The 20,519-nt window shown below is 40.2% G+C and overlaps 1 pseudogene; it reads right to left on the minus strand.

Moving 5' to 3' along the window:
* Positions 1-187: 187 nt before the first annotated feature.
* Positions 188-12,949, minus strand: LOC117481443 (annotated as a pseudogene).
* Positions 12,950-20,519: the final 7,570 nt, after the last annotated feature.

Genomic DNA, 20,519 nt, shown 5'->3' on the forward strand with positions numbered 1-20,519 from the left:
CTACACAATAATGGGGGGAAAGCATCATTTTTTTTAAAACACATTTCTCCAAAGACACCCAGAGTGAGCATCAATTCAATTTTAAAACATTCACCTGATTAAGGGCTTCACTAAGTGTGTCTGATCACATGTGAGTATAATGTGTAGAGGCGATATGTGTTGTATTCTATGGTATAAAAAGCACATATTCATGTCACATTCATGTTTACTGGAGGTGGCATTAATAACTTAATCAAGGGAGAGGGAAATGTGTCTCTATGCCGATGTGACATGTGGTCCACTCCCAGTACTGATGGTGATAATTCATCTCTTCATGATGATCGTTAACAACAGATATGCAGGCAAAGAAACATTCACCACAGGACGAACAGAAGCACTGTACATGTTTACGCAGGAAATGTAGAAAAATAGAATGAGAGAGAGATTTGGTGAAGGAATGTGTGAAGAGGAGAAACGCGTCATATCTGTTGGCTCAACAACAACTTGTCTTTTTAGCAAAATACTCCTAAGTGCTGTGCTTCACAATAATGCTGACACAGACAGAAAGAGTGGATAAACAGGAAAGACAGGGGTTAGAAAGAGAGTGAAGAACAACTAAACAAGGGGGAAAGACTTGAGAGGTGGAGCTTGATAATGAAACTGGGCCATTGAGAGCTGATCTCCAAATATATAAACTCAAGAGTGGAATGATAGATTTAGAAAGTTCGATTTAAACCTGTTAAAAACCCAATGAGCAGCGTGAATTGGCATTAGGGAATTAACAGGAATAATATTTGGTGATCTTCTAAAATGACAGAGTGCATAGAACGCAAACAGTAACAAAATTGTCTTCCTTTCGGATACTATAACACTTCATATATATTACATATAGAGCATTCTGCCCATGCAGCTAACACAACAGTGAAGCATGGAGATGAGTGTCATGAGCCAAAGTTAAAGCAAGTCTGTGACAACAAAGCAGACCGGTTCTGAATACTCTTTTTCTTCTTCATATCACAAGATCACAAAGAAGACACGAGAAATGTACAATCCTGCTAAAATATCTAGTAAGAGGACCTCTCTCCAGGACCTCAACATACAATATACTGCATCTGTCTTCAATATTGCCATGCACTACATATACTTACAGCTAATCTCTGTCTTAATATATTACACATAAAAAAAAAAATAAGAAAACAAAAAAAACATTCAAAATTCTTCAACTTTTACATATTTTGATTATGGTTTTTTTCTTTTTTTTTCTTCTTTTTTGAAAAACAAACCTGAAACAGTTGGGCTTTAATCGTGCGAGAGCCTCCGCCCGCTGTCAGCTCTAAGAGCTGTTATGTCATCAAGCACAGCTGCCATCGCAAAATGGAACAAACCGTGCAGAGCGAGAGGGAGAGGCAGGGATTTAAACAGCTTGGATTTACATGTTTCTGGTCTCAGTGGCGAGTCAATCGTCAACAGGGTTTTTCACTACAAACACTGATGTCTTTGTTTTGATTTGCAGAAATGTGCAGGTAAAACAGGGACCCTTGTCTTATCAATTACAGGTAAATATAATGTGTGGCGCTTTACAATTGAGGGATAAAGAAGGGATTGTGCCATGTAATTATTTCGGCCCAAACTTCAGATTGAGACATAAACTGGTACAAATACTTCCTCTCATCATTTCCTAACTTGTAAGCAAGATACAAATCAGCCTTTGCAGGACTCTTCACACCTCTCCTTTGCCTGTAGTGGTGAGAAACTGAAGGTGTAGGGGCTAAGGGGCAGAAAGGAACAGACAGTGAGTTTTAGGGATACTTCAGGGGGGGAAATGTTGATGAGCTGTTAGTTCTGCATCTGTTCAAAGAATTTGTAGGTGGGGTTTTCGTAGCCGTTCTGCTGCATCTTGGCCAGGTGACGCTCCTCTGGAGTCACCGCTGCATCGACCTACAGACACACAGAGAGGGGATCAGTGTCACAAAGAACTAACGATTGTACAAACTAACTGCTGCATTCCTCACACACATCTTTTCAAAATACCCTTTCTTTACCTCGATCACACCGTGATGATAGAAGTATACTGTTTCTTTCTCAGCATCACCAAGGTGATGACGATGACGGTTGCTATGACAACCCCTCCAACCATAAGTCCAATAATGGCCCCCTTATTGGATCCAACATCCTCAGCGAAAAACACCTGCAGTTAATTGGAAAAGAAAGAACAGAAATAAGTGCAGGGCCAGAAATAAAAGACACCATTATGTGCGTATTGTTGGATTTCAGCTCTTTCATACCAGTTTCTGAGGGTTGACTTCATATCCAGCACTTTGCCTCTCGTCAGTATTTATCCGCACTTTTGGCATCTCCTCTGGCTTCAGGGGTGATACTGAAACAAAAATACACAGCAAATATTTGTTATAAAAACACATACATGTATAAAGGAATGTAATAACGAAATACATATTGCATTATATTATATTTGTACTGTATTAAAAAAAAGCTAAAAAGATATTTGAAACTCAGCGTTACTTCATTTAGTTGATGCGTTTCCCCGATTTAAACTGAGCGTTAAAATAATTATAGTTTTTAACCAGAAATCTCCACAGGTCAACTACAAGATCTAACATAACAGAACATTTGTACTTGTTCTCCTCACATCATGATTGGTATCAAACAATATTATGCAGCCACATCACCCCAAGGTACATTTAAATAAAAAAATGTAAAGTGCCCAGTCATGTTTAAAGTGCTCACAGTCATACTGGACTCAGAAATGGTCAGAAATACACACAAACACACACTCACCAGGTCGTGTAGGGTGTCCTCTATCTGGAATTGGACGAGCATCAACAGGCTCAACTGCAGGAAAATGAATAAAGAACATTAAAAAAAAGCACCTTACATGCCATATCGTGAAAAAAGTCAAATTGATATACATTTGCATTTTATGTTATTCAAACAAGTTTAAGCTATGCCTATACTAAAGTACCGTAGGTGTGTGTTACCGTGGTTTTCTGTGTTGACCTGGTTGAAGCTCTCAGGGTGGACGAAGCCCAGTCCGTCCAGGCCGGGCTCCATGGGGGCAGAGCTGTAGGCCTGGTCTGGCATCAGGGCGTCGTTCCCGTAGCTCACCCTGCCGTCCACCTAAACACACAGAGCCACTTTAACAGGGATGAAGATGCACTGGTGGACATTTCCTAGGCCGATTCTGACATGCCATTTTTTGGTGCAATTCCATATGTGTGAGAAATGATCATTACATCCAAATTCCCCTAAGTGTCTAAATATGGACATATTGATGTGAGACTGTCTTTAACTTTCTTTAAGAAGTGGAAAGTCAGTTATCACTCATTGAACTCTAACTGGCTGTTGTGATTATTTGCCCAATACACTAAACTGAAATCTAATTATATCTATGACTGTGAGAGTCTAGACGTTTTTCCCTTCAAGTACAGTGTTCTCTTGTGTGACCAAATGTTTCTCCCTTTTTGTTCTCAATAACAGTCACAACTATCTGTGATCAGCTGAGCCATTTGAACAAAATCTCTTCCACCACCTGCTCTCAAAGACTGCATCAACCTTTCTTTGTGTGGGACTTTGTTTCTCTCCACTGTCGGACAGAGGAGACTCTATTCAGAGAGCTGGTGCAGTTTATACTGGACACACTCCATACATGTGAGTGGGTGAAACTGGACTCACCCGCCCATCGCTCTGCAGAGAGGAAACCTGCTGAGACAGCTCTGCCTGGACTCTCTGCATCAGAACAGCTGGGAAGCAAAAGGAGAAAGCGAATGTGAGACGCAGCACGATGATAGATGGTGTGCGCGGTGTGCTGGTTACTGAAGACAAACTAACTGCCATCAGCACACCATCCATCACCTCAGACATGCTGTTAAAGTGGTTTCTGTCTCACTCAGCACTGAGCTTCTTCATTAAGTCTGTTTGTAACATCAGCTGGTAATAGTAGGTTTGTAAGTTTCATAATTTAACAACTTATCTTTTAAAATGAAAACATCACACCATGACATAAACATGTTAAGCCCACATCTTTAAAATGTATTGTTGCTTAGTCTGCTGATTATTTCCCCAACAAATCAATTACTCATTGGTCCCTAACATGACAGAAAACATTGAAAAAATGCCACAATTAAAAAGGCTCATAGGTAAAGGCAATATATTTAAAGTCTTAATTTGTCCGACCAATAGTCCAAAAAAGGTTTTTATTTATTGAGTTTCCGTTTTTGGATTTGCATTTTATTGTTATTTAAAAAAAAAAAAAAGTGCAATATATTTATTTACATTTTATAGGCTGAAACTAGTGAATTTTTGGCAATGTTAAAATAACTTAAACATTTGATCTTTTATCTTGATTTTTGCAGATAAGTATAAATGTTTCTGATCAACACATTTTTCTAGCTTTAAAACTGATATTGACTCACAACTGTGAAATCTAGAAATAAGGGCCAAACAAAAAAATAAGCTATGGAAGAAAATAGTACTTAATATTTTTTGTGTTTTTCAGCATTTAACTGAATTGGATCTGGTAAAATATTATCAGGTTATAATAATTATAACTATGATCACTATAATAATATGTGACCTGCTCCATCGAAATCAGTCGCATTGACCCGAAGACACATTTTGAGTTGTATACACTGTTGGAAAGAGGAGATTCCTAGCTTTCTAATGATATCTGGATTGTTGTTGTAATATTAAGCAAAATTTGTCACATTATATAATGACTGTTACCGTTACTGTTATCTATGATTACTATACGCCTTACATTCATAATGTCAGCCGGAGGGAGGGGCAGCGGCGCTGCGGAACAGCAGAGTGGCGAGGGAGAGCTGTCATCTTCCCTTTACAAGCTTCAAAAATGTATTTATCGTGTGATTTTGGAAATAAAAGTTTCATATTCTGAAAGCCAAGACTTTGTTTATTTAAAATCAAACAAAACACCTGAACCCCGAAAAACTATTTTTTTACACAAATCCACGTTTTTGAAATGAGCCGTTGCGACTTCCGACTGATTTTGATAGAGCGGGTCACATATACACAAAAATGTGAATCATAAAGCAGTTAGAAGCATAGAAGCAGACACTTACAGACTTGGCTCTGGAGCTCGTTCGCCACACTGGGCACTTTGAAGAGCAGACCGACGGACTGATTCATCCTTTCATCGATCACACGTAGGTGGGTCAAAACCTAAAGGTCACAAGAAAATGAGGAAGTTGTACTTTAATTCATAATTATTATTTTGTTTATCTACATTGACATATCATTTAAGTTTAGATTTGTACTAAGAATTTACAAATACCATCACTTTAAATCCTTGAAACACATTAAAAACAGCCTAAGAGTTGTGTGTGTACCTGAGGCCGGATCTGTGCAGCTTTCTTGGGATCGACTGTGCGGACATGCTCGTAATGTTTCAGCGTGTGCTGCCTGTCCTTCTGCTCGGCACGGACGTACTTCTTCAGCAGGGTCAACACCTGACGAGCCTGGGGGGGGCCGAGTCATATAAAAACATATACTGTCATTTGATGTTTTTATTCTATAAATTCCAGGTAAAACTGTGGAATAGTTTGGGAATAGTATTTAGGAAATGTACAGAGACAGCTATAGCTACTCTCTTAATCCTTCATGAAATTAATATCTACCACTCCGTGAACACTCATGATTTTTGGACACATGTACAGTATGCGTGTGTGCGAGTACCCGTGGAGGGTTGGCCTGCAGGGAGCTGAGGTAATTTTCCAGAGCCAGGCGTCTGTGGCTGTTGAGCAGAGCCTCCACCCGGGCCATGTGGGTCTCCACCAGCTGCTGCCTCTCTCCAGCTGCCTCCCGCTCCAGAGCCTCCACCTTCTCCTGGAAGTGCTGCAAAAGAAGAACATTTTACAATTTTAAATGTTCCCTCTGTATGCCTGATTATAATTACAACCAGTTATAGTTATATAAGAATCCTTCCCACAAGTGTCACATTTATTTTGCTCTTGCTGTTAAAATAAGTTCTTTCTTTGCCCATTCATTTTTGTAAGAAAAAGTCATTTGGGAGACAACCCTGCGCCAGTAAAAGCACCAAGCGTTTAGCTGGGAAATACCTTGGATATATGAAATGTTGTTTTATAAAGGCAGCCAGTGTTTCGAGGCCGACAGCACAATGTGTTCATTGTGGTGAAATCTTGTGAGCAGCTTAAAAAGCATAGCCTTAGAGAGACCTCAAACACAAGCACTAGTTGGGAAGCCAAATTAATATATTCAAAAACACGAAATGGGTGGGCTGTAGGGGATAACAAAGAGTCATCACCAAATAAAAAAATCAGTCTAAACCCACTTTATTAAGTCAAGTCAGACTGAAGCACTCCTTGGTGCACCAGTCAATCCTAACAGTAAAAACAGAGCTACATCTCAAATGTAAACTAAAGGGTCTTTGAGTATGTTTCTCTCAGTGATTGTGGTGTTATGTTAAATGTTTGTTTTACTTGTATTGTGTCTTAATATTTGACCTGTTGATGTTGCAAATGGAGCTACTTGATCTCACCATTAAAGTATTATCGTTCTTGTTAAAAGCTAGCTGTATGGTTGCTGCTCCTAGCAAGAAACCCTTTACATTCACAGAGCATTTATAGCCCTGTGGATATCAGCTGAGAGGTAATATGGGAGGCTGCTGCTAAATTCAGTGAATAGCATTCTCCCAGTGAGGGAAAGCAGTTTATTGAGTCATTACAGCTGACAGGAATAACACATATTTACAGCCCAGTGACTTTATTTACAAAAGGTTGAGAACCCTTGGTATAAAACAAATACAGAAGGAGTTGAGATGCGTGTCCTACCTGGATGACAGCTTTCTTGTCAGCACGGGGAAGTTTCTTGGCCTGCCTCTCAGCCTCTTCCCACTCTCTCATCACCTGGACATAAAAGTGTCACATCAGGGACAGAAGCATTAAAGACCGACAAACTCGTGTGGACACATTGACAGAGCAATATCCCAGAGAGAATGTATAGGATGTTAACCCTGACACACAAACATACCTGGGACATCTTTTCACGGTGTTTGGCCTCCAGGCTTTCCTTGGCCTTCTGGAAGTCAGAGTGTTCGTTGTCGTCTCCGGGTGCTTCAAGGTAGTGGTTGACTGCGTCGGGAGGACTGGGGGCCATGGTGGGCACTGGACGACAATTAAGAGGGAGAAATGAAATACAGATCAAGGGAAAACACAAGACAAATGTGTATGAATTATACATGAACAATAAATGCAGAAAAACTCCAGTGCATCAAAACCACACAATGCAGACTATTAAGGCGACGCACAGACAAACATCAATGCAAAGCTTGTTGAAAATATACAACATGTTAAGTACATACAGATGGGTTAAACACAGACACAAACAATGAAATAAAAACTGACGGGCTATAAGGGGACAAAGGGTGATTAGTTTCCCAGGAGAGTGTTGTCCTTATGTCTATTTCATGTGGGAGCCTGGAGATAAGAGGAAAAGTGCTGAGTCAGTATAAGGGCAGAAGCTGTACTCAAACAGCAAATTAACCCATTAACCCTTAACAGTACTCTCCCTCATTCACCCATACATGACTGTCAACACTCTGCAACACTCAGCTAGTTAGGACATTTTTATGACACCAACAACTAACAGGTCAGACCACTACGGAGCTGCAGCAGACACAGAATGTGTAGCTGCAAGGCATGCATGTGTGTGTGTAGAAATGCATGCAGACACACACTGATATCCAGTGTTCAGAATGTATGCTGCCTGGTCCACATGCCGTAAGGAGTGTCAGTTAGTGTCAAAACAGTGAAAGGAGAAGTTAAAGAGAGCATCATGGCTGCTTTACAAAAAGGGAAACGCAATGATCTTCATTTTCCTTTTAATAAAGAGTTCATCCATTAACAATTACACTAATGGTGTGTAATGGCTTGTAACTTAAGCCTATTGAAGAAGATGGCTAGTAAAATGTTATCTACTCAACAAATCCCATGAAAACCGTCAGAGAAGTGATTCTGAATATAGTCTGTGTAGTTAAAGCTTGATGAAGTAAAATATAGAAAATTAAAAGCCTTATAGTTAAAAAACGAGAGCAATCACTTTGGTTGATCTTTACCACAGATGTAAATATTTTCTTTACTTTTACAAAAACAAAAGCAGTCATTCAAGGGATATGATTGACTTTATGGCATTTTCTTTTCCTGTCATAAGATGGGTTTTTATCTTCCTGAGAAAATGATCATTTCAATTAGGCAAAATACTATATATACACTGGTCAGTGCTCCAAGTAGTTAAGAGCCATCAGACACTCAGGGAGAGTCAGAGAAAGTGAATGAGACAGAGAGATAATCTGCAGCAGCCGGAGGACAGGAATCAGGCTGGCGGTTAGGACGCTTCAGAGTATAGAGGGTTCGGCCCGGGACTTACACGAGTTGCTGCAGACCGCTAGGCAGTACTCCTCTGAGTCAAAGTTATTCCTGTTGCCCCCACAGCCCCCAAACAAGAAGCGAGCACAGCTGCCCTTCTCAGGCAGGAAGTACCAACGCTCCAGCATGGCATGACACGGGCCGGACTCAGCACGAGCCCAACACACGGCTGAGGTATGTACACATAGGCAAATTAAAATATATAACATAAAAAATATGAATGAAAAATATGAGATTGTCGATCAACAGAACAACCAACGATGAAAAAAAGGCCGATAAATGAATACATTTGTATCTACATCTAGATTTCTCACCTCGGACGACTTCCTCAACGGATTCAGTGGTGGTGGTGGTGGTGGTTGTCATGGCGATGTTAGCACTGCGCTCATCACTATCCCTTTCGTCGATGACATCGTCCTCATCGTCGTCCTCATCATCATCTTCATCGCCATCTCCATTCTCATCCCTTTCAAATGTTTCTGTCTCTTCATCCTCGTCTTCATCGTCTTCAGTTGTGGCTGGCTCTGTCTCTGCCGGGCGAGTCATGCTGCGTGGAGAGGAGGATGTTCATGTATTAACAAATCAGTGTGTACTTCAGAGGGGATGAATGTGTGATGAATGTGTGCGAGTGGTGATACCTGTTATCTGAGTATTCGGTCTCAGCTCCGCCCCACCAGACGTCTGACTCCTCCCCTTCCAGCTCAGCACTGTCGGCCTCTCGCTCCGCCTCCGCCGGACAGCAGACAAACTCCACCCCTCGGAAACGGTCAATACCACATGGCAAAAGCATCCCGTAGTCATGGAGATTCATTGAGCGGTCTCCACAGGACTAAATATAATAATGAGCATTAATGACAACTTCTTATAGAATTATAAACACAACAAAAACATACGACATTTAAACATTTCACAAGGAGATGAAAGTTTGTAGTAAAATCCATGATGCCACACACGAGTTAACACGAAAGAGCGACGATAAAATAACAATAATCTGAACAAATCACTCGCAGATTCAAACATGCCATCAGTTGAGTCTTGTGATTAATTTGCTTGGTCCCTGTGACAACCGTTTTTTTTTTTTCAAAGGAACATATTGATATTGATATTGAGGACCTTTTTCTCCTCACCTCTTTGGCAACAGTGTGCCAGTGCAGGTGGCTCTCACACTGGTCCATACGCTCCTGGTGCAGGAACTTACACTTGTCAGGAACCAGCAGAGCATCGCTCACAAACTCTCCAACTGAAAAAGGAAAAAGGCCTTTGTTAATATCATGTAAATAAACATGCTCAGTACCATTCGAATGATGAACTGGTAAACTGGTTACCCAGGCAGCGGTAGGGAACCACGATGTGGGTGTGACTGCGGCATTGCTTGCGGCCTTTCTTGCACCAGTCCTCGATGCTGATAGGCTGGTTGGCCTCTACAACATTTGTAATCTGCAACTCTGGGTACACCTGGAGAAAAAGTGAGATATTTTCATGTCCTTTGTTACTGCATTAGCTGCATCTTCCTGTCTACTTGATTTATTTGTCCCTATGTGTTTCTCTGTCACTCTGTATAAATACCTCTTGGCAGTACTGCAGGATGCCCTCCTTGGTGCCGATGCAGCTCTTGGTGCCTGAAGGGTCAGACTCCCATTTTCCACTCTGCACATTAATGTGCATGTTGAGCTTCCCGCAGAACATAGCCACCTGGGGCTCGGTTTGCATATCCACAGAGTCATCAGCAGGCACCTGGACAGACAAGGAGAAAGAGAGGACAACAATGATGATGGATGGTACCAAACTGGCTGAAGTATAACTTAAACATAAATATCTCCTGATGCAGCTAATGTATATTTAGCCACTCTCAGTTTATTCCTTTTTCTTTCACCTGCAGTCCTGCACAACATACGTCTCTTTCTGCAGGACATAGATTATTGAATCATAAGGTTAAAGGTCTCTTCAAAATGCATCTATAAAATCCTTGCACATTTAAGTTACTACATACAAGATAAAGGATTGGAATACTGGTTTAAGCCTGAGCAAGACAAGATTCTCTGATTTATCCCTTTAAGCCTATAAGCCAGACAGCTAAGCATTACAGCCACAGGCCAGTGGAGAAGATCATATTGCGTCTCATTGCAAAGAGTAGAAACCTTTTGAACCACAGACTATTAAAATCCAGCTGTGAGCTAATGTGAGATAACATATAACCTTCTCTTCAGCCCAACAGTCTCAATGTGCTTTGCTTTCTGGATCTTCTATTTTTCTAGCAGACACTAGAAATGACTGATGATGCAAGCTTGACAATACGCCACCAAGCCATCTGTTGACAATACAACGATTGTTTGTAAAGCTCTGCATTATATTATCTGCCTGTGATTCAGGATGGGTTAACTCATTGTTCCTTCATGCTGAAACTACTCTATTCTCACCTTATTAGGCCATTGTTATTTTTTATAGTTGATTTATTTTGCGATGGGTAAAATAGGAAGACAACTCAGGATGGTAATCCTAAAACTGCCAACTGATACCATGCATTGACAACCTCATGTATCATTGGCTAATCTTTCAAATCATGTTAATGGTCACAAGTATAAGCCAGAAGGCACAGTTACATGAAGAAACATGATATTACTTAATTGCTCCTTTACTTGGTAGTCTTGGATTACACTGAGACAACCAGTTGAAACTAGTCTTCATCTACATGAAAGAAAAAGGTGTTCACAAACTCCTGTTTGACCGTAGGGCAATGTGGCAGCAGGCCACGGCAAAGGTTATCACATCTTAGGGCCTGTGCTGCTCTTTTAATCATTGACTCAGCCTGCAGCCTAAAACACATGCAGGGAAATGAAATACATTTCAACACAATGATTGGATTTACCTAGATTGCATTGGCTATAAAGCCAATCTGACCAGACAGATCATATGATCCTATGAAACATTGCAATCTTAAAATAGCACTCTAAAATACAACTAATATATGTAAATTAATTCACAGGGTGCTCTCAATATGACATATTTATAGCACCTCAGCATAGTCATACTAGAATGGCAACATGGTTATAATGGAAGGTTCTCGACAATAGTAGTGTCCTGCTTTATTCTGCTGCAGGGGCATTGTATAATGTAGCACTTAGGGATTTGGTTTGGGTTATATCAAGCCTGCAGTTAATAGAAAGAAACACTCTGCTAAGTTACATGCACCCTTAAGTGTAGCATGGTACTGAGAGTACAGCTGTATGCATATTGATTTCAATTATGCAATATAGGCCCTATTCATTCTATCTCCAGTAGATCCTTCAAAAGTTGTGTATTTCTCTCTGGTCCTGCAAAGCATCAGCAACAGCAGCAAGCTGCAGGCGCCATCTTGCTTAGTGTCAAACTAAAAAGGCTGCATCTTTTTCCATTCTCCTCAGCAATATCACACCCTGCAGCTGCAACACTGCTGAACTGGACAGAGTTGGCCATGACCACGCAGCAGCAGCAGCAATAATAACACAGTACATTACAATAAATAAAAAAACAACGTCTGTATCAGGAGATATAACAAATGAACCCTCAACGTGTTGTATGTGTCGGTCTTATCTGGTGTATTTACGGGTTTAAAACACAAATCCCAAACTGACTGCATACATACGACGTTTTTTAGCCACTAGCGGTTGCCATGCCAATCCGTGTACATTTCTGAAAAGAGCTAACGTTAGCTTTAAACCCTTTTAGCTGCATTAGCTAGGTTACTGACAAATAACTTCCTTCTACAGCAAGCATTATTGTTACATTATACATAACTGCGTAAAAGAAACTCCCTCCACTGGATTAACCAAAACATGTCCAACATTGCAGGGCCAAACTGTCAATCACTGACATCTAATGGTAGGCCTTGGTAACATTGCTGACATTTTCTGGTTAGCTAATTCCTCGCAGTAAATCTCTTGTGTAACACTATAAACCTGAAATATTGATGAACGCACACAACAAGATGTTCAAAACTGGACAAAATAACAAATCCTTGGATAACATCAAGAGTGGGCCTCGTCAAATTCCCGTAATATTGTTATCGTTATTAGCAGCTCCGTTAACTGTTAAGATTACACGGCCTTCATGCCAGCAGTTATTGACCGTAACATTTAAAATATAACCGTTAAACACGTCTGTATTCCGGTTAGACGGTGGTCGGTGTGGTGGTCGGTGTGGCTACAGGCCCGCAGATGAGCCGCGGAGCCACGGATCCACTCACCCACTCCCACCGTCTGTGATTTCTCCACGGAAGGCTACTAACCTCGGATGAAAGCGTCAAGGTCGCCACCAGTAACAGCAAAAACGCCGTGAACTCCCCCATGTCGTCCTCCTGGTATCCAGCACCACCGGTACGTTCTCGGTTTTCCCGTTAGAAATAGTCGAAGCAGACGGTGATATATGTCGACACCAGCTGAACTATTCCCGGTGATCCCTCCCTGTTTAGCTCCCGACTGTGACGGCGCGAGGCTGGATGTGTTTGGTTTGGGTGGGGGCGGTGGACGGGGGCCGGGTGTGCGTGGGTATATGTCCGTGCTTTCATGCCAGGGAAAAGTCATTTGACTTTAAACCTCCACCCATTTTACAATATTATCTTCATACGCAACACTGAAAAGATTATCATTACATGTTATAATATATGTTGTGTTATGTGCTCTATGAACTAAAAGTCCTGCATTTGAAACCTCCCTTATAATAAGTACAAGTATGTGGGCACAGTAACTTAAAGCATCATAAGTGAAAGTGGCATCTCACTTTTTTCCACCCAGCACTTCAGTTTTTCACAGTTTGGCTACAGTCACTGGACCAGAAACAGTAATCTGAGAATTATTTTTTTATTTTTACATAACGTTTTTTATGGATTTTTTGTCAAAGCACTTAAGATATTCATTGCTATCGGGATGTTAAGAGCATTCCATGGAATATAACAAAAAGTGTATCTCGAGCCGGTTTCTCATACCTTTAATAAAGTTGAGGTTATTTTAGAGTAATAATTACCTCAAATGTTAGTTAAAGTAGGCTAATTATTAAGTTAGGTCCCACCCACCGCTATTCAGGGCTTGTCCAGGTCAACTCAGCCGTCTCTCGCATTTGCTTGGCCAAATGAGCAGTTCTTCATTTTTGAGTGCGCGATTAATAGCGTCTTTACGGTAATCGCCGAGAAATAATGCATGTTTTTGTGCTATATTTTTCGATAAAAAATATGTTTTACCATAAATTCTTAATACAACTGACACTGTTGGACTCAGTACTAGTTTGACTGCTACCAACAATAAAATGAAGTACTTTAACTGTGTACTTTTTTCAGTTATTCTCTGTCAAACTCCCCTCCTGAGAACAAATTCAAGCCACTTCTGCTATATTTGATGAGGGAAAAAATGATTTTTAGCCATAGTAGAGGAACTAAGGCCCCTAAAAGTTGAGGTACCCCTACCCGAAGTAGAACAAAGCACAACCATGTGTTTTCATTACTTTAATATGTCTAGTTTATGAAACAAATATTTTACTGCAAAATTATTATTTTTGGTTAATGTTTGGAACTTTCCCATGACCGAATATAGTGAAAATGTGGGCTCCTCTGAAGGGGGGCCGTGTTGGCCTTATCCCATGTATCTCTGGAAATAATTATCAGAATGTCACCAAATTTGGCCTAAATGTTCACAGAGAGGTAAATAAAGCAAAGACTATAGCAATACCTTTTACCTTCTTTGTAATATTAACACTTAAACACACATAAATCATAGGCGGAAATGGATTAGGACATTTAAAATGCAAAAGGTATGTTTATACTTTTCTGTCACTTTTAAACTAAAGAGTCGATCCAATCACCCAAAAATGTCATTTATATGTACCAGAGACTCTTATCTTTTCATAAAAATCGTTTTTTTTACTATTCACTTCACCCTCTGCTGTCACCAGCCTCTAACAGCTACCCAGCTAGCGGGGAACGTTCTCACAACTTTGGCTAACGTTGTCTACAGGTTCTAATAATGTTTTAAAGAAACGTTTTAATCTGATGTTCAAATAACCTTTTTAGGATGTTTATTATTTCAAATAATGTTCCTATAAGGTTAAGGTTAACTGCAACATAACGTTTTAACTGCAACATTCAGAGGATGTTTTGAGGATGTTATTAAGGCCTGAGATGACAGAACGTTTTTTTATAGAGTGGCGAAGTCACGCCCACTTACTTCCGGGTAATGGGACCTTATTTCGGAAAAATTATGCATTGAAGTCAATGGGGAGAGAAAACTTATCTTTCGATCCCGTTTGAATTGTGCCATGAATTACACATATGATGTTTGTCAATCTTAAAAAATCATTTCCATGTCAAAAAAGTCACAGTTTGTCGTAAAACTGTTGAAATATAAGACTATGAAAAATACGTAACTAGAAAGACTACAAATCCCAGAGTCGCGTAAGTGATGTCACAATTGTTTTCCTCCACTAAGATCTAAGATCAGCGCCATATAGATATAATCTATCTATATGGCGCTGGCTAAGATAAGATAACTTTAACAATATGCCTGTGTGCTTAGTACCAGGTTGTTATTATACCAGCAATGGGTCTTGCTCGTTCTTTCGCTTCCCGTCTGATGAAAGGACCAGGAGTACTCTGGATCAAGCTAGCTAGTAGCTAGCACGTTAGTTAGCATTACAGCCTTGTCATTTTTATTAGCCTTAACATGAAGTAACATTAAGTAACCCACAATGTTAAACAGTAAGAGTAGTAGTCATATTTCGTGAACCCTTTGAAGAGTACTGTCACCGGTGTGATCATTCTATAATACACAATTTAAGCCCGGGGGAGAAATGCTAACGCTAACGCTAGCGATCTTCTCTACTTCATGCTATCTGCACAAATGGTTGACATTAAACATTAAAACGACCAGGCAGTTCAGAGAGAATCAAAGGAAGGCAGGCAGGCAGCTTTGCATGACATTCTTCAGGACGTGTTTCATTGTGGTGATAGTGAGGGTAGTCAAACGTTGTGTTGACAAGACAGTAGTGACGGCCATCTTGGTGACGTGTGTTGTTGACGAGAGATGTAGTTCATTGAGCGTTTCACACAAACAAATGTGTTACTTCACAGTTTTACGACACATTTTTTTTTTTTTTACTTGCAAAATTATCTTTTAAATTGACAAACAACATATGTGTAATTCGTGGCACAATTCAAACGGGATCGAAAGATAATCTTTCTCTCTCCATTGACTTCAATACATAATTTTTCCGAAATAAGGTCCCATGGAGGTCCACCGGAAGGGGAGGGACTTCGCCACTCTATAGGGATGAGTTTTGGACGTTGTTGGGGTAACACATTAATGATGTTCTTTATAAAACGTTCCCTCAATGTTACATGATAACAAAAGAAGAACATTCTCCAAGAAACATTCTGAAAATGTTTTCAGAATGTTATTGAGGCCTGAGTTGACAGAAAGTTTTTTATCAAATGTTCCTTTAATGTAATATGTTAACAAAGGTGGAACGTTTTGCCTGCAACATTCTAAGGATGTGTTTTGGACGTTGTTGGAGTAACACATTAAAGATGTTCTTTATAACAGGGGTTCCCAACCCCCGGTCCGCGGACCGGTACCGGGCCGCAGAGGTGTTACTGCCGGGCCGCGAAATAGCTGTGAGTTTATCGTAATATTTGCAGAATTATAAATATATAAAAATATTTTATCATAATATTTTTTTCAAAAAGTGTTTAATTTTCGCACCTATGCCACCAGTCATATTATTTCATCCAGTAGCTAGTTAATCTTTCACCAGAAAACCATTGAAAATGGCTTTTATGATGTTCCGAGGGATTCGGCGGCTCAGCCTTAGGTCTCAGCCTCTTGTGCGCACGAGCATGTTACCGGTGCGCCAAGTAGGAAGAGGAGCGCACAGGAGACAACCGTTTGATTGCAGACTGTTATGTTTATGTGGGGAAATGGTGGTGCATACATTATTTGAGATATATTTCAAAGTCGGACTTCATTTTAAGGACATGTCGGCCAGGGGTGTAGAGCTATTTGTTTAAGCACCGGATTGGCAAAACAGGAGAGTAAACCAGTCTGCCTTGATCTATGAATTAATGTCCGGGACTCTCACGGTATCTGCTGCCCGCAGCTGTTTTATAGAAGGAAACCCTCCTTCACTTCATGAAATGGCTGCAGCATAAGGAGGCAGCGGGACGTATACTCGGTAAAGAGCTGTGCCTTTTTACGCACCGCCTTCGCTGTGTTTAACTTAATCAGAACAGGTTAAGAGTGACTGCAGGCTGCTACGTGTTAACCACACACACATCTACACACATCGAACTGCCCGATTACTCCCCCTTTTATTAGTTTTATGAAGGAGATGCCAGTCAGTCACCAAGGCGCATGATGTGTGTGTGTATGTGCTCTGCTCAGCTCAGCTCTGTGTGTTCGGTGTGTTTGTGTCTGTCCGACACCGGCATATATGCGGCTGTTCCCAAAATAAATTAGTTTAATCTTAATCTCGATGTAGTGCTAAATGCTGTCGGGAGTGCACCGGAACGAACGACACTATCATAATATCTTCTGAAAACAAATGCCAGTGTCACACACCACACACACACACGCACACACACACACACACACACACACACACACACACACACACACACACACACACACACACACACACACACACACTTCATAATGCGCCTTCTCCTCGTTTTCCCAGCATTCACTGGATTATCCGTAAATCATACAAACAAAACCAAAACGTTGATTTATCTGTTTTCCCGTTTTGGTTTAAAAACTGAATAACATCAGTTCTTTTTTAAACTTTGTTAATATGTTTTGGATGCATATTGTTCTAGTATTTGTTCAGGCTGTTACATACAATTAGCCTCTGTTGCTACCTGCTGGTGGTGAGTAAATATTAAAATCAGTTAAAATTGACAACCGGTCCGCGATTTTTTTTTAATGTATCTACCGGTCCTTGGCACAATAAAGGTTGGGAACCCCTGCTTTATAAAACGTTCAACGCTCAATGTTACATGATAACAAATGAAGAACATTTTCAAAGCAACATTCGGATGATGTTTTCAGGAGGTTATTCTTTTTTTATAAAACGTTCCTGTGATGGCAAATATTAACAGGGTCATGGTCAACATCAGATTTATTTCTAGAGCGCTTTAAAAAACAAACTTGTTGCATTTGTTTGAAAAGGATGTTTTAAAAAATCTGATGTCACCATATTTTCCTTTTGAAAAAAAACAAACAAGCACGTAATTCATGATAAGCTGTAAGCAGATATTGCATGTTTGCGGTGGCATGTGTGAGTTCCCAGCTAGACATTTTTGGTTCTCAAAAAATTCTGAGAATGTAATTCATTGTTCTAGGAATGTTTTCAGCGGGACATTTTATTTTGGTTCCCAGAACGTTCTTCTGAAAGGTAGGATAACGTTCTTTAAAAACATTCTTGAAACGTTTGGTGATAACCTTCTTAAGATGTTTTTGATAACCTTCTTAAGATGTTTTTGATAACATTGTTTGAACATTATGCCCTACTGATCTTAAAACGTTTTCAGCGTGACGTTTTATTTTGGTACCCAGAATGTTCTTCTGAAAGGTAGGATAACGTTCTCTAAAAACATTCTTAACATTTTTGGTGATAACTTTCTTAAGATGTATGAGCGCATCGTATAAAAACGAATTTGCATGCCAATATTCACTCACATGCACTTATAATCACACTAAGGTATGTAGGCCCACAATATTCATAATATCATATGTGTAAAATATCAGAAAATAATCACACTTTTTTCTGACTATAAAGGTTGTAGGTTCTAACTGTTAGATAAGCTATCTGGCCGTGTGTGGTTTGTGAGGGCTGCGTATAAACAGTGTCCGCTGTTTATGCATATTGGATAAAAATCGTTATTGCACCCTTTAGATTTGAGACCGACAGACATATAGGGGAACGGACCGACTGTCACTGCCCGTCCCTGAAACCCCTGTTAGTGTTTGTATGTGTTTGTTATACTGTGGCCCTTTCTCATGTCATCAAATGTCCCTCCTCGACTCCTCGACTCCTCGGTCCTCCGGTAGTGACCCGGAAATGAATTTTAGCGCGCCATGTTGAAGGACATCTCATTTCTCGAAATGCACATCGAGGACCGAGCATCGAGCGTCGAGGAGGCTCTCTGGAGGAGCTATAACCGAGGATACACTGATGGGTCCTCCACGGTCCTCCACGGCTCCTTCGTGTATGCATTTCCGGCAACAGTGATGTTTCAAAGAGTCGAGACCATAGACTGTATATATAAATGGACGTAGGGTCCGTGACGTCACCCATAGGATTCTGCAGAGTTGCCGAGAAGCCCTTAGTAGGCGGAGTCGGCCACTAACGGCTCGACAGTGACGTCTGAGTCTAACTCCCGCCTGCTCCAGCCTGCTCCAAATAAGGGCAAAGAGGTGGAGCCGAGGCGGGACCTTCTGCCTCCAGCTGGGAAGTAATGCCGCGTTTCCACTATACGGCCTCGCTCGGCCCCGCTCGGTATGGCTGGGCCGCGATTGGCCTCGTTAGGACCAGCTCACTTTATGGCGCGTTTCCATTACAGTTTAGGAACTGGGGTAGTATCTATAGTAACGCAGTATAGGCGGAGCGACGCTGCTTAAAACTGCCGTGACGTCATCTTCAATGCGACACAACAATGGAGGATGTGAAGATGTGAAAGCGATCGTTTGCTTGTTTTTTGCTGTGTGGTTTATTATCACAAGAAATAGACAAGAGTTGTTTCGAAAGAGGCGACGTATAGAAGAAGCTGACGCGAGAGTTCGGGCAGTCCTCCTACGCCGCAGAGACTACAGGACGACTCGAATCACTACTAACTACGATGCTACTTGGTAAGCTAACGTTCGCTAACTAGCAATGTGTTTAGGCTCACGCTCCCTATACGACCAAAGTATTTCAAGTATTTAATTAATTGTAGCTACCACTTTTACGTATTAAAATATGTATGCTTTTGTTTGTGTATTTCAGAAGTTACCGACCGAGCTACCGAGTGGTGGAATGTGATTGTTCCATCTTTCACACACAAAGTGGGTGGAGAACTTCAGGATGCCTGAGGAAAACCTACGTTCATTACATGAATTCAAAAGAGGGCATTATGAACAGAAAACAGCGAAGTTGTCATTCAGGAATTAAGGTGTTTAAAAATGTGTAAAACTGATGTGTTTTTTCATGTTTGCAAAATGTAATACATGTTTATTCAGTGATAAAAGCAATAAATACTGAGGACATTGTGAGAAAGCGACATTATTGTATAATATATGTTAAAAACCGGAATGTTTTGCTCGTTATAAGTTAGTCAACATTACATTACATGTTACTTGGGTCTGATGCGCACCTGAATACCTATAATGTAATACCTAAATATTCATTGTATTGAACATAAATACATCTTTTCTTTTTCACATACATGTGTTTGTCAAATTATTTAAACCAAAAAAATGTTATCAGAATTGACTATTTAGTAAATATTTGAATTTCAAGCACCAGTACTGCCCCCATAATAATAATAATCTAATAAATGAAGCAAATATCAAAGCAAACTATAAACATAAATACAAAAGTGTAAAACACAACAGAACTATATTCATAAATGCAAGTGTAAAAAATTGTTAACATGGATGGAGGCTAAAGTATCCACAGCATAAAATAATATGATTATGATGGTTTGTCTGAAAGACACAGCCTCAAGGTTCAAGGTTTTTTATTTTGTCATACGAACATAGCTAGTGTAGTTATGACAATGAACATCTTAGGTCACAGGCTCCTCCAACAGTGCAACACAATAACCCAGATCAACAGAAATATAGTGCAAGTAAATATTAAGCGCTGTGCACCGCTCTCTTTGTATAGGTGTTTTATTTTGTTCTCTTCTCTTTGAAATATATAAGCAATGTGTTTGAGTCTAGCACAACGAGGGTATTACAATTGAGTAATTTTTACTACATGTATTTATCATGTATTCTTAATACCATTATGTAATGTTATGTTTTAGAGGAGGACCTCAAGCTAGCAAACTCAATTTCAAACAGTATGCAGAGTTGTCCTGCTAAAGAGTTAAAATGTATTATTTAACCAAGTATTTATTCT

This window comes from Trematomus bernacchii, unplaced genomic scaffold, assembly GCF_902827165.1.
Source record: "Trematomus bernacchii unplaced genomic scaffold, fTreBer1.1, whole genome shotgun sequence".
Taxonomy (NCBI): domain Eukaryota; kingdom Metazoa; phylum Chordata; class Actinopteri; order Perciformes; family Nototheniidae; genus Trematomus; species Trematomus bernacchii.